At 37.5% G+C, this 12164-nt stretch overlaps 2 protein-coding genes across 2 annotated transcripts in view; one reads left to right on the top strand and one right to left on the bottom strand.

Annotated features, from left to right (window-relative positions):
- Nucleotides 1-3013, bottom strand: part of Tent5a (terminal nucleotidyltransferase 5A) — a 38635-nt gene extending 35622 nt beyond the window's left edge. The window contains exon 1 of the mRNA XM_078019697.1: nt 2920-3013. The gene's annotated coding sequence lies outside the window, so the exon portion shown is untranslated. The remainder of the gene's footprint in view (nt 1-2919) is intronic.
- The window catches only part of LOC120888918 (uncharacterized), a 37490-nt gene extending 28557 nt beyond the window's left edge, over nt 1-8933 (top strand). The window contains exon 4 of the mRNA XM_078018514.1: nt 8457-8933. The gene's annotated coding sequence lies outside the window, so the exon portion shown is untranslated. The remainder of the gene's footprint in view (nt 1-8456) is intronic.
- Nucleotides 8934-12164: the final 3231 nt, after the last annotated feature.

Below are 12164 nucleotides of genomic sequence, written 5' to 3'. Positions count from 1 at the left end.
TTTATTTTTCTAGAAACTCAACTTTCATAAATAAACAAAATGCACAAAAACTCCTGCCTTCAAGTCCAGGTAAGCTGGTCCCAACTTTAAATTTCATGCAATAATCAATACTACCACCACAGTCCCAGAACCAAGATAAAACCAACTAACCACTATGATAAGAGAGCAATACTGAATCATTGGAAGGAGAATTTGGTAGAAAGTTCTATCACCAACTGTTGAAATCAACCTTCCATGGGAAATTCTGTTGTACTAAACCATGAGTAAAATATTAAAGATAAAACAAACGGAAATTCATACATGGAGAATTTTTTATTGCCACTCACTGACCTTTCAAGCATCTAAATTAATGATTTTGGTTCAGAGAAGCAGTATCCTCATAATAATGAACAACTTGTTAGACATTTCTGGGTCTGTTTTCTTAGGATGGTATTGCCTGACATCTAAGATAAGATAATTTTCAGTCTGATTTTCTATGACCCTAAGTAACAAATATGAAGAGTTAGGACAAAACTGATAATGTTTTTGTTTTTTTTTTACTTCCCATCCATCAACAGGTAAGAATCTAGAAAAATATGAACATTTTAAATACTCAGAATGAGACACCCAACCCTCTGTAACAGTGTAAACGGAGCCTCAGACATCAGCAGGCTCCTCCTTTCCACAATCCAAGATACTCACTTTCCATTAGACTTTGTCACTGGATCTCATTTTCAACTTTATCCCAAAAGAAAACAGAACTCTTTGTACAGACAACTGAACAAATCTAACTGAATGCTCTGTATTTTTTTATGTGATAAATATGACAACCCTAGTGGCAGTCTCTCAGTCCTTTATTAGAAAAGTCTACCATGTCCAAGAAGATTTCCCGGACCATCTAGCATATTTTAATTTTTGCAGATTTTCTTAGGTTTGAGTATTTGTGGAGGAAAGAGACTTTATAAACCAGTACTCAAGAATTATTTGTCTTCTCACAGTAATGGGCATTTGTACTGGACAGAAAGCTTTACCATATATCTAAGGTATAGTCCAGAAAAACTCTTTTCCCAGAAAGCTCATTTTCAGAGGTAGCAGAATATTTGGCCTGGCTGGGATGGATGATCAGCAGGATCCACCTGGCACCAAGTGAGTCCTAGAAGGACATCATCACCTGCACAGGCCCTTCCATACTCTGTGGTCACCTGACTTTGGCTAAGTCCTCCCAGCCAGTCTAAAGAAAATGGGCGTTGACATCAAATTTCCCATCACTGACCTGATTTCTTTCTCTCTGCCCAAGGTCAGAGACCTGAGGTACATGAGGTGGGACCTTATTTGTCACGGTGAGGCCTGTGGCTGGTTTTGTTGGTCAGAGTCTGAAGTGTGTAGGGAGAGTACTTCCCGCCACTGGATGGGCATTTAGGCTAGGGAACTATGTCAGCACATCAGCACACGGCCGTAAGGGCCCAGTGAGCCCTCACTCTGCTCTCTCACTTCTTTAACATCTTCTGCTTCTCCAGGTTGCTCAGAAAGAACTTCCATTCCGCATCTGTGACAGGGTTTAAAGTTGGGCTTTAGAGTGAACTAATCATTTAGAAACTAGTTGTTGTTTCAGGAAAAAGTTGGTCCAGATGATGGTAGTGGCAAAGGGCACTCCCGTTTAAAATTCAAGTCTGTCACAGGCCCCTCCTTGGTGTAGTCAGAGCTCTTGGGAGAGCTCAGTTACTCTCAGCTCTACCCCTTGTGCTTTTAGAAGGAGGAAACCAACATGCTTATAAAACACAGAGTGACCACTTACTCATTTTCTTTAAATTGGGTATGATTGTAAGTGCAGTGAAAGTGGGATTTCAACAGGAACTAGATAGAACACAATGTACCCTAGAACCAAGAGGACTTCATGGTTTAAAGTAGTCAAAGAGATAAGCTCCCTTAGTACTTTCCTGATTGGGAAAGTGAAGTAGGAAGAAAAGGAAATATTGCCTTACAAATTCCAGATATATCATCAGTTTGGCAATCGGGAGAGTGTCCAGTGTCTGGGGGAGCTTCATCTGCTCTGGCCAGGATGCCCACCTGGTCCATTTTAAAATGCAGTCACTCTTCCCTCAACACTCCTTGTCTCTCTTCTGGGTTAATTTTCCCAAAGCAAGTATCATCATCTAACAAATGATAACATTTGATTACATTTTTGTTGTTGTTGTTGTTGTTCTCTGCTCTGTACTTACAAAGTTCCCCAAACCTATACATATTTATCTACTTAGTTCCTGCTGTATCTCCAGTAGCTAAAATATTGCCTGGCACAGAGTAAATGTTAGATAAATATCTGTGAATGAATTTGTTAAATTAAGTATCTATTCATTTGATGTCAATAATGATATTGGCGTTAAGATAGATATCACAGGCAAATTGAATAATAAATAATCTTACAAATAGTTTATATTTATCAAGGATGTAATTATTTGTACCTGACAGTATACTAAAGAGTTTTTATGGATTAACCCACTTAATTCTCACAAAAAGCCAATAAGGTATGAACTATTCTCAGCTGAGGAAGCTGAAACTGAGATAAAAATAGATAACTTGTTCAAGGTCACATAGGCTCATGTTGTGATTCAAACCCAGAAGCCTGACTCTAGAGAATTTCTCTACCTGATTCTTAACTTTGGTCTTTATGAAGATGGAAAATGGACTTGTAAGTAATGACAAAAGCCACCACAGATTCTGGAATGAGAATGATACTATTTCTCACTAATTCTTAATCCACTAACAATAATACTGATTATCAATTTACTAACAATACTAATTTTTAATTTTAGTAACAATTAATTCTGGATAGGACCTGATTTAAATTTGTAATTCCTCCTCCCCAAGGAACAGACTGTATTCTTTACCACACACAGCAAAGGAATCTCCTCTGTCCTTACCCATACAGAAAGCCCCTCTTACCTCTTCCTGTTGTGTTGGCTGTTCCTGCTCTGTGCTGGGTTCCTTCCTTTTCTTATATCAGGCTGCTTACTATCACTTTCACATTCATCTCGATCTCCATTAAAACAGTGATTCCCTGCTTCTGTGAAGCACTCCTTATTTGGTTTGAGCTCTAGCAAGCTTGATCACTACTACCAGAATCCCAGTAACTGCCTGTGGGACACAGTAACCAAGAACAGTTCCTGGTGAATCATCCTTGCCTGCTGTTTTTTAGACGGTATTTTTGCTAGTTCTCAAGTATCTAACCCAAGTAGCAAACTATAGCCAGCAGGAAATATTGAGCAAACAGCCTATTGTGTGTAGTCTTGGGGTGTGGAAAGATATTTTAGAGAAAAATACCATCAATTGGACATCTGGGAACACTAACATTGAACCTCAACTAAATGAATGTTATCTTTTTTTAAATTTCATTAAACTTCTATTAGAAAAAATAGTACTCAATTATTATGACATTTTAAACTTTTCAATGAAAACGGTGAATGTGTTTACTCTTTTGCTATGTGAGTACTTACATTCAATCCTCTTGGACCACAAAGCCTAAAATATTTATTAGCTGATATTTTACAAAAAAAGAAAAAAAAAGTCTGCTGATCCTTAAGCTAATATTTAATATTGATGATTTCCAAAAATTTCAGTTGGTAATTATTGTTTTAAAAGAGAAACTATGAGATTCACCAACTTTAACATTATTTATATGTGATTTAAGTATGTTATTGTGTGGTATCCTTTTTAAATTTTATATTTATTTGCTGCCACACACAGTTTTGAATTTCTTGTTGTTAATATTAGTTTTCATTTTCAAAGGAGGCTTACTTTTTTTTAGACTAAACTCTATTGTCACAATTGACTAATTATCATTAAAACATCCCTTTTGGCAGCTTATTTATGGTGGGTGCCAAATTACATGCAGTATAAGAAGATAATTCAGATCATCCAAAATATATGCCTCAATAAACACACAATCTAGGAAAACTCTTTATTCAGGGTCATCTCTTTCCTAACTGAACCAACAAGGATATTAATGTTTTCTAAAATTTCCAATTGACTACCATTCAGTTTCAAAGAAAATATGTTTTTTAAACAAAAGACACTGTTGAAGAAAATGTGTGTGGATGTCCACTCATACACCAAAGGAAACTCTTCAGCCAACCCCTAAGAAAAGTGCAGAGCACCCTGAACAGAACTATAAAAATAGAGATATGACTTCCTGCATATGAAGAATGTTTTAAAACTATTCCTTTTTTTTTTTTTTTCTTGGTACACCTTGAGCCAACCACGGGCAGAAGAACACATAGGAGTGACTGCATCCTGAAACTCCCTAAAAGCCATCATTGAATTGAGTCAAGTCAGGTTTATGGAACAAATAAATTCAGCCTGGATGTGGGGCTGTTTATTCGTCATTCACTAACGTACTCTACACACTTTTATGGAGGATTCACTATAAGACTAGGACAATACTTTCCTCTTCAAGGGACTCAGAGTTGATTTAATCCTGTTTGACCAAGGTTGTACCTAGGAAAAAGTTATAGGTCAGGTAAACAGAGTTAGTTGTCTCTCAGTTTATTTATCTACCTTGCCTTCACCTTTTAAAGCCATCAATGTCATTGCTCCCAGCCCTGCCATTCCTGTCTTAACTTCAGAATCTTCTCCCTAGAGTCACCATCTGAGCTTTCCCTAAGACTCAGATCCCCACAATTCCCATAACAACTCAAAGCCAAGATTCCTTTTCCTGCCTTATATTACCTCTTTCTTATCTCATTCTTTTAGGACAAGATTGATTCTAAAACATCAACTAGCACTTTAGAAAGTAAATTCTCAAACTTGTACAAAAGAATAGGAGCTAACATTTATCAGTTCTAGTGCTTACATGGGCCAGATCCTATTCTATACATTTTACATTAATTAACTCATTTTTCTTTCGTAGTAACCTTACAAAGTTGGTACTTCTATTATTCCGAATTTCAAAAACGAAGAAATAGGATAGAAAATGTCAGTGACTTGCCCAAGTTTGCTCTGCTAAGTGGAAGGGCCAGATACCAAGCCAACCGATCTGGCTTCTAGCCCCTACACTTTCTAGTGCCTCTAGCAAGATGTCAAAGATATACATAGATTTTAGGAGTTGATCAGCAAGAGGCAGGCTTCCAAATTTGGTCTAACCTAGATAAAGACTATTATGAGGAGGGGGATTTTCAGCTGAGTAAGAGGTGAGCAGTCTTCTTTGGGAGACAGATGAGGTTAGTGAAAGGCTTATCCTGTAAGGGTCAATGTTGAACTGAGAGCTGTAAAGAAAATATTTCTATTCACAAGAGAAACCGGTTTCTTGAAAAGTCGAAAGGAGAAGCCTCTTAGTCTTAAGGGCCCTGCCAGGTTCACCTTGACCCTGTGAATGATCCTCCCACTGGGGCCTGATTATTACTGAGATGAAGAGTTGTCAAGTTCTACCAGCATCCAGGGCGCACCCCTCCAGTCAGAGGCTGAGTCCTTCAGAGAAAACCTCTTCCCTTATGCCATCAAGAGAAAGAGGCTGGAGTCAGATGGCCAATTATTGAGAATTTTCTGAACTGTAAAGTCCTTCCAATGTGGCGCATGTCATATCAGCCTAAGCCACTGAGAATGAATACTCAAAATAAAATTGCCAGAGTTGAGTTTGACTCTTATGCTGTGTGTGACCATACTCTAGAAGCTATATAGAAAGAGTCAAAACAAGCCATCACTTGTGAGCTCATGCTAAGTAAGTCACCACAGACAGGGTGTGTGAACAGCTTCTGCAGCATTCCTAGGCCTTGGGCATCCCCTTCCCGGTCCCTCCAATGGGCTCTGGGACGATTAACCTAGATTGTGGTAGGACAGAGATAACACAGCCCTCCTGTTACTCAGAGACGGCTTCAGGTGTATGGAATGTCAAAAACCCTTATACCACAACAATGTGGCAAGGACAGAGAGGAGACCAATTCAGTTCCTGTCCCTAGATGCCAAACATTCATATATAGTTTTTCAAAAAGAGTTAAAACTTCCTGGCTGGCTTTTCAGAGTTTTGCCCTTTCTGCTCACACATAAATTTTGACTATGCCTTCTTACTTTTAACCAATGTTTTATTGAGATTAAGCTAGGTAGATTGTACCAGGCTAATCAATGCCACATCTTCTATATTCTCTTTTAGGATGTATCCTAACGTTCTAATAACTAGACTAAGATGGACGACTGAAGAAGGGTTGGGCTTACAGGTATAGGGAGAGGTAGACAGGCTACGATTCAGATTTCCTTAGAAGGTATTTTTCTTCCTTGTTCCCTCTCTCCTTTCCTTCCTCCTCTCTGCCCAACTCAGATTATTTGTGGAAAGAATGGAAAAGACTTGAAATTTGGGTTAAAAATCCTGACTTCACCATTTCCTATTTTCTAGGACTTTTTCCATATGCGAAATGGGATTGACATGCACCCCCAGGCTGGGACACTTGTGGAACTGAGACTAACAGGCTGACATGCAGTAAACACTCAACAACTAGAGCTGATTCTACCTCATTTGTTCAGATGAAGCTAGAAACAAAACCCTTTAAATTGGAAAGAAAAAAATCCTTCAATCAGAAATAAAAAGTGTTTAACATTTACATTGCTATATAAATAGTATTGTATTAATAATTTCAATCAGGGTTATAGTAAAGGACAAATTGGCCTTAAAAATTTCTGATAAGAAAGTCTGTAGGTGGTGAAACCAGATGCCATGCTTCATGCTTAAATGTCACCAGAGTTCTTTAAGGTATCTCAATTGAAATTAAGAAGGAAATTGAGTCAATTGGCTTAATTTTTCCCCAAAAAATAAGTTTTGTGTTTGCTTTCTTCCATGTACAATTTTTAAAAATTATAATGATAGTGTCTTCTAAAATGTATTATTTTAAAATTTATGTTATCTCATTAATAAATGGTAAATCATCGAAGGGAAGTAGAGGAGGAATAAAAAGTGAAGGCCAATGAGTAATTGCCAGTGCTGATGGAGCTTATCTCGGCTAGACAATGCTCTAAGTGTTTTTCCCATGTAAATCCATTCCAGTTCACAACACTGTGATGTTAGGTACTCATCATTTTAATTTGAAGCCAAGGAAACCAAGTTGCCCAAGGACTCAAAACTAATAAACACTAGGTCTAGATTTGAGCCCTGGTATTTGGCTTCAGAACACAGGCTCAGTCTCTACACCACCTACCTATTCTTTAACTTCAGTATATGAACTAATCAAACCTAAGTCATCCTGTGGTAAGCAACACACCTAAATGTAGGTCTATACCACAAAGCATGAAAAGAAAAGGAATTTGCAATTGTCTCATTTATTTGTAACATGATTTTAAAGTTTAAAAAGAGAAATGTACTAGTCAGGCTCCTCATTTTGCTGATTAAAAAAAAAAGACTTAACTAAAGTCACACAGGTTATTAGTAGGAGAACCATTATTAATATTTGGGCTTCCTATCTTCTAGGTCAGAGCTCATTGACTCTATTTTCCACATGGCAGTAATAGCAATGAGATCTAATAATGTGCTCTATTAAGCCTTTTATTTATTTTATCCTCCTTAATCTTCCCCACGATCTTACTAAATATTTTCACACCCATTTCACAGATAAGGAAACCTTTGGCCTATGTGAGTCTGACCCCAAATCCATGCCATTAAATTTTACATTAATATCGTTACCCATTTTAGATTTATTACTCAGTTTGAATATTTTGGCAATAAAAGGACTATTGTTTAGCTTTGTTTTGTATAATTTCTTTTGGTGCTCTTTTCCATTTACTGAGTAGTCCATCTCTCTAAAGCCTAAATTGAGAACACTAGTATTCTGTATTACCTATTGATCTTCTTTGCATACATAAGAAAAGGGGATGAAAGAAAAGCTTCCCCAGACCAAAGAAATTGTTCTAAGTGAAAAATCCTTCTGCAAGGCATTAAAACCTATATTTAGTTTCACGACTCTCTTCAAGAGTCTTTGCCATTTAGAAACTAAGTGTTTGGAGCAGATCTGAACACACACTGTATTTGTCATAAAATCCAGCCCATACCAGTGGGCTTTTCAAGTACGCGAATATGGCCCCTATTCTGAAGGAAGGAGAACTTTTGATGTGTTCTAGGTGCTAAATGGACAGAAATAAAATGCCAACCAGAATTAAGAAGCAATGCAAAGTAAAAAAGAGTTAAAAATGAGTTAAAATTACAAGTACTTCAGAGTTGTTTTGAGGTTGGATAGAAGGAATAAAAAGGTAGAAAGGAGACAAAAGAAAGGACAAGGAGACTGTAACATTAATATGAAAGGCTTGTGCTGAAGTTACCTTTTCTTTCCAAGCCAGTTCTCTCTCCCAGGTCTGACACTCCCAAATTCCTGGAAAATCTACAAATCTTCACTCACACTATATTTTGTTGTTTGTTTACTTGTTTCTGGGAATTGAACTTAGGGATGCTTTATCACTGAGCTACATTCCCAAGTCCTTTTAATTTTTTTTTTATTTTTTATTTTAAGACAGAGTCTCACTTAATTGCTTAGAAGGACTCACTAAATTACTGAAGCTGACCTGGAACATGTGATCCTCCTTCCATGGCTTCCTGAGTTGCTGGGATTACAGGTATGAGCCACCAGATCCAGCTTCACCCACAATCTTGAAGTTTCTGGAAATCTACTTATAAAAATTGCCCTGTGTACCATTAATTATCTCAGTAATATGAATGTTTTTAGAATAGATTATGTAAAGGGAGATATGAAGCTTGTAATATAAGGTACTTTCCCAATGTTATCTATTGCATATAATGGAGAAGATGACAAGCTTAGGATCCTGAGAGCCGCCAGATTACCATGAAGTGTCACGGGATCACTAGAGTCATGTCATCTCTGCATATCTTCCCATACACAGTGACAAAAGTAACTCTCATTCTCAGGGCAACTTGAAATTCTCCTTTGCATATGTTTTCCCTGCTTTCTAAATAAATCTCTTTGCCTAAATATCTGACAAGTGCTGGAATTCTTTTCCACCACCTCTGTTGAGGGACCCCATCATCCTATATTGAGGTCCCCTCTCGGACCTCCTCAGATCCCCTCAGGTGACATTGTTCTCTATTTTTGGTATAATATGTGTTGTTGTTGTTGATGATGATGTTCAGTATTCTCTTCAGTCTTATTGCCCACTCATCTGTTGTTGATGCTTATAAAAAGATGTGGAAGGACAGTGCATTCCACATGTGGCCCAAGGTAACCTAAGAGATTCACATGCTGACACTCTGAGGATTATTTAATTTGGGGAAAGATTAAATAGGGTAAAATAAATAATCCTAATTTGAATTAATTATGAATCATTGATAAGAACTAATTAAATCAATTTCATGAAGCTAATAATAATTATTGATAAATTGACATCAAAATATAAATCATCTGTGAAACTAAAACCATAAAGGAGACTCAAAGATAACAACTCAAACTTAGCATCTAACCTACCTAACTTTGCATTGACAATTCCCTATTAATATTTAAGGGAAAGACACATATCCCCAAATCAACAATCACTCATTTCCAGGACTTCATCTTTACTAGGAGCCTTCTGGGCCAATTACATTTGGTTGATTATTGTTAAATGTTAATTTAACCTTCATGATATTTCATGCTCTCGGAACAGTTTTACCCCTCACATACATGATGCACCACCCCTCCAAAAGGCAAATGAAGGGTGATCATATAAAATAAGTGACCTCAAAGAATAATTTAATGCTTATAAGAGATAATCCTTTATTTCCAAGCCAACATCTTCATTCCCATATTGCACAAATTATTAATTTCAAATAGCTTAAATGGAAAAAATGTAAGGTACATTTGGAAAAAATAGAGATTTTTTTCTGATCAGTTTTGAACTTGTGCCTTTTGGAAATTAGTAATATGTGTCTGTTAACTAACTCTAAATAAACCTAAAAAAAAAAAAAAAAAAAGGAAGTCATCTGTGTTGTGATTCAACCCTGTGACAGCCAATCTGAATTTCAGCTATTTTCTTAAACATGTAGGTAGCTTTCTAAATACTTAAAGGACATTTTGTATTTTTCATTTTATTCCCACTTAATAGTGGCAATTAATACAATTTCTTAAGTACATTGCTTAATTTTAAGACTCTGATTTCCAGTCTCCAGGTCTTCAGGAATGGCTCTTTAAATCTAAAGAGGTCTATGCTGAAAACAGGTGGCAGAGGTTTTATGTTCCAAGATATCAGTAACAGTAGCCCAGCCTACATGCTGCACTACAGTGTGATTCCTCTCTTGAATCTGAGCAGGATTGTGATTTGCTCACTAATGAAATACAGCAAGAGTGACGAAGCATGACTTCATGACTTTGAAGCCTGAGTCCAAAAAACCCCAAAATCCCAGCTCTCGTATTGTACAAGAGAAAACTTGTCTTTCAGAACCTTGAGTTGCTCCACATGGAAACCTCAACCATCCTGAGAAGACTGTCCCAGGAGGATGGCTACACCAGAGGAAAAGAACACACATGAGTGATTTAGTCTATTGCTTAGCAGAGGTACCAGTCAATCGCCAGCATTCACCACTGTATAGGAGTGACGAATACCCTGAGACCAGCAATGTCCCAAAAGAATATAATATAAACTGCATATACAGTTTTAAATTTTCTATTAGCTGCATTTAAAAACTCAAAATAAGTCAACTTAAATTTGTTAATATTTTATTTTACCCACTCTATGTACAATAGTATTACTTTAGTATATAATAAGCATACAAATTATTAACACATTGTTTAAAAGTTTTTTTTTCTTTTCATGCTAAGTGTTTGAAATAATGTGTGGGGGAGAGGGTTTTTAAACTTAAAGCACAATTCAAATCAGACCAGGCACATTTCAAGCGCTAACTAGCCATGTGTGGTTAGTGCCTACTGTATGACATACCACAGCTCCAGAAGGTTTCAGCCTCCAGTAATCCAGTTCACCCATACCCTCACCCCAGTCATGAAGTCTTTGCAGCTGAGTGATACACAATGTGGAGGCCTCTCCATAGTCCTGATCACAAGATACATGTTGAAAGCTGCTAGGTTTGGGGATAATGTGGTTGGCATTAATAGTGGAACCTAGATACCACTAGAAGTATAGGTTATAAGAGCAGACATATTTTCACCTTCTGCTCAATCTTAGTGGTCTTAATGAAAAATCAAGACATAAGCTATCTTGTGACCATAGATCCAGTCTGCCTTTCTGAATCCTGTCATTCCTGGTCCTGGTGGTAATCCTGCCAATGGTTTGAAGAGCCCAGCCCTAGCTCAGGTAGTCCCAGACATCTCTAGCAAGTCAGAGCACTTCCAGATAAGCTCAATGAGTTGGGAAATGCCCTGAAGGACAAGGTCTGGGAAGCTATCTAACAGTGACATTCCTGTCAAGATCCAAAACTGGTTTTCCAAGATATTCAACAGTGAAGGATAAACTCAAGTTCACTGTTGTCGCGACCCCCCTTGCCCACAAGGAAGACGCGACTCAGGAATCTTCTTTCAGCAGTTTATTCAGGCCCTTGATATTCTTCTAATAATTCTTCTACTCTTACTCGGATGCCCCTCCCAGCCTTAATAAAGCACCGCGAACCCCAATGCAAAGCTGCCACGTGTACCCTTCTCACAGGGTGCTAGAAAATGACACGCCAACTTTCTCTGATAAGGAGCTGGGAACACGCCAACTCTCTTTGATATGGAGTTGTCCTTCACAGACCACAACGGAGCCAGCGCCATCATGTAATGGCGACCACAGTCCGCAGGAATGGCTCACCACACACTGTCTCTTGAACACCTGGATGGCTACAACCTAGTAATCAAGCCAAGGATTCCCTCCATGATGCCTTATCCTGCCTCCTAATCCACACCATTAAAAATCCTATAGAGAAAAAAATGTTAAAACATAGAATCTTAAAGGCTTAGAAAAGTCCTTAAAGAACATTTATAATCATCCTTCTGCCTATTATGAAAACCATTATATTTCAGCAAAGAGTCTACGCACCTCTGATTAACCATTTACAGGTAAAATTCACAAGAAAATGCATTGAATTTTTGAACAACTTTTAGTTTTTAGAGTTTTCTTATCTAAGGAATTTTTTTTAAATGACCTTTTTTATAACTTTTCTCCAACAGTTCTATTCTGGCCCCAGAAGCTTCAGGTCTAAACTCTCTGACCACATAGCCTTCCGACCTTTGGAGACAGTG

The sequence above is a fragment of the Ictidomys tridecemlineatus genome, chromosome 8 (assembly GCF_052094955.1).
Source record: "Ictidomys tridecemlineatus isolate mIctTri1 chromosome 8, mIctTri1.hap1, whole genome shotgun sequence".
In the NCBI taxonomy this organism is placed as follows: domain Eukaryota; kingdom Metazoa; phylum Chordata; class Mammalia; order Rodentia; family Sciuridae; genus Ictidomys; species Ictidomys tridecemlineatus.
Note: the sequence above shows the minus strand (reverse complement) of the source record. Positions and strands in the feature narration are given on the sequence as shown.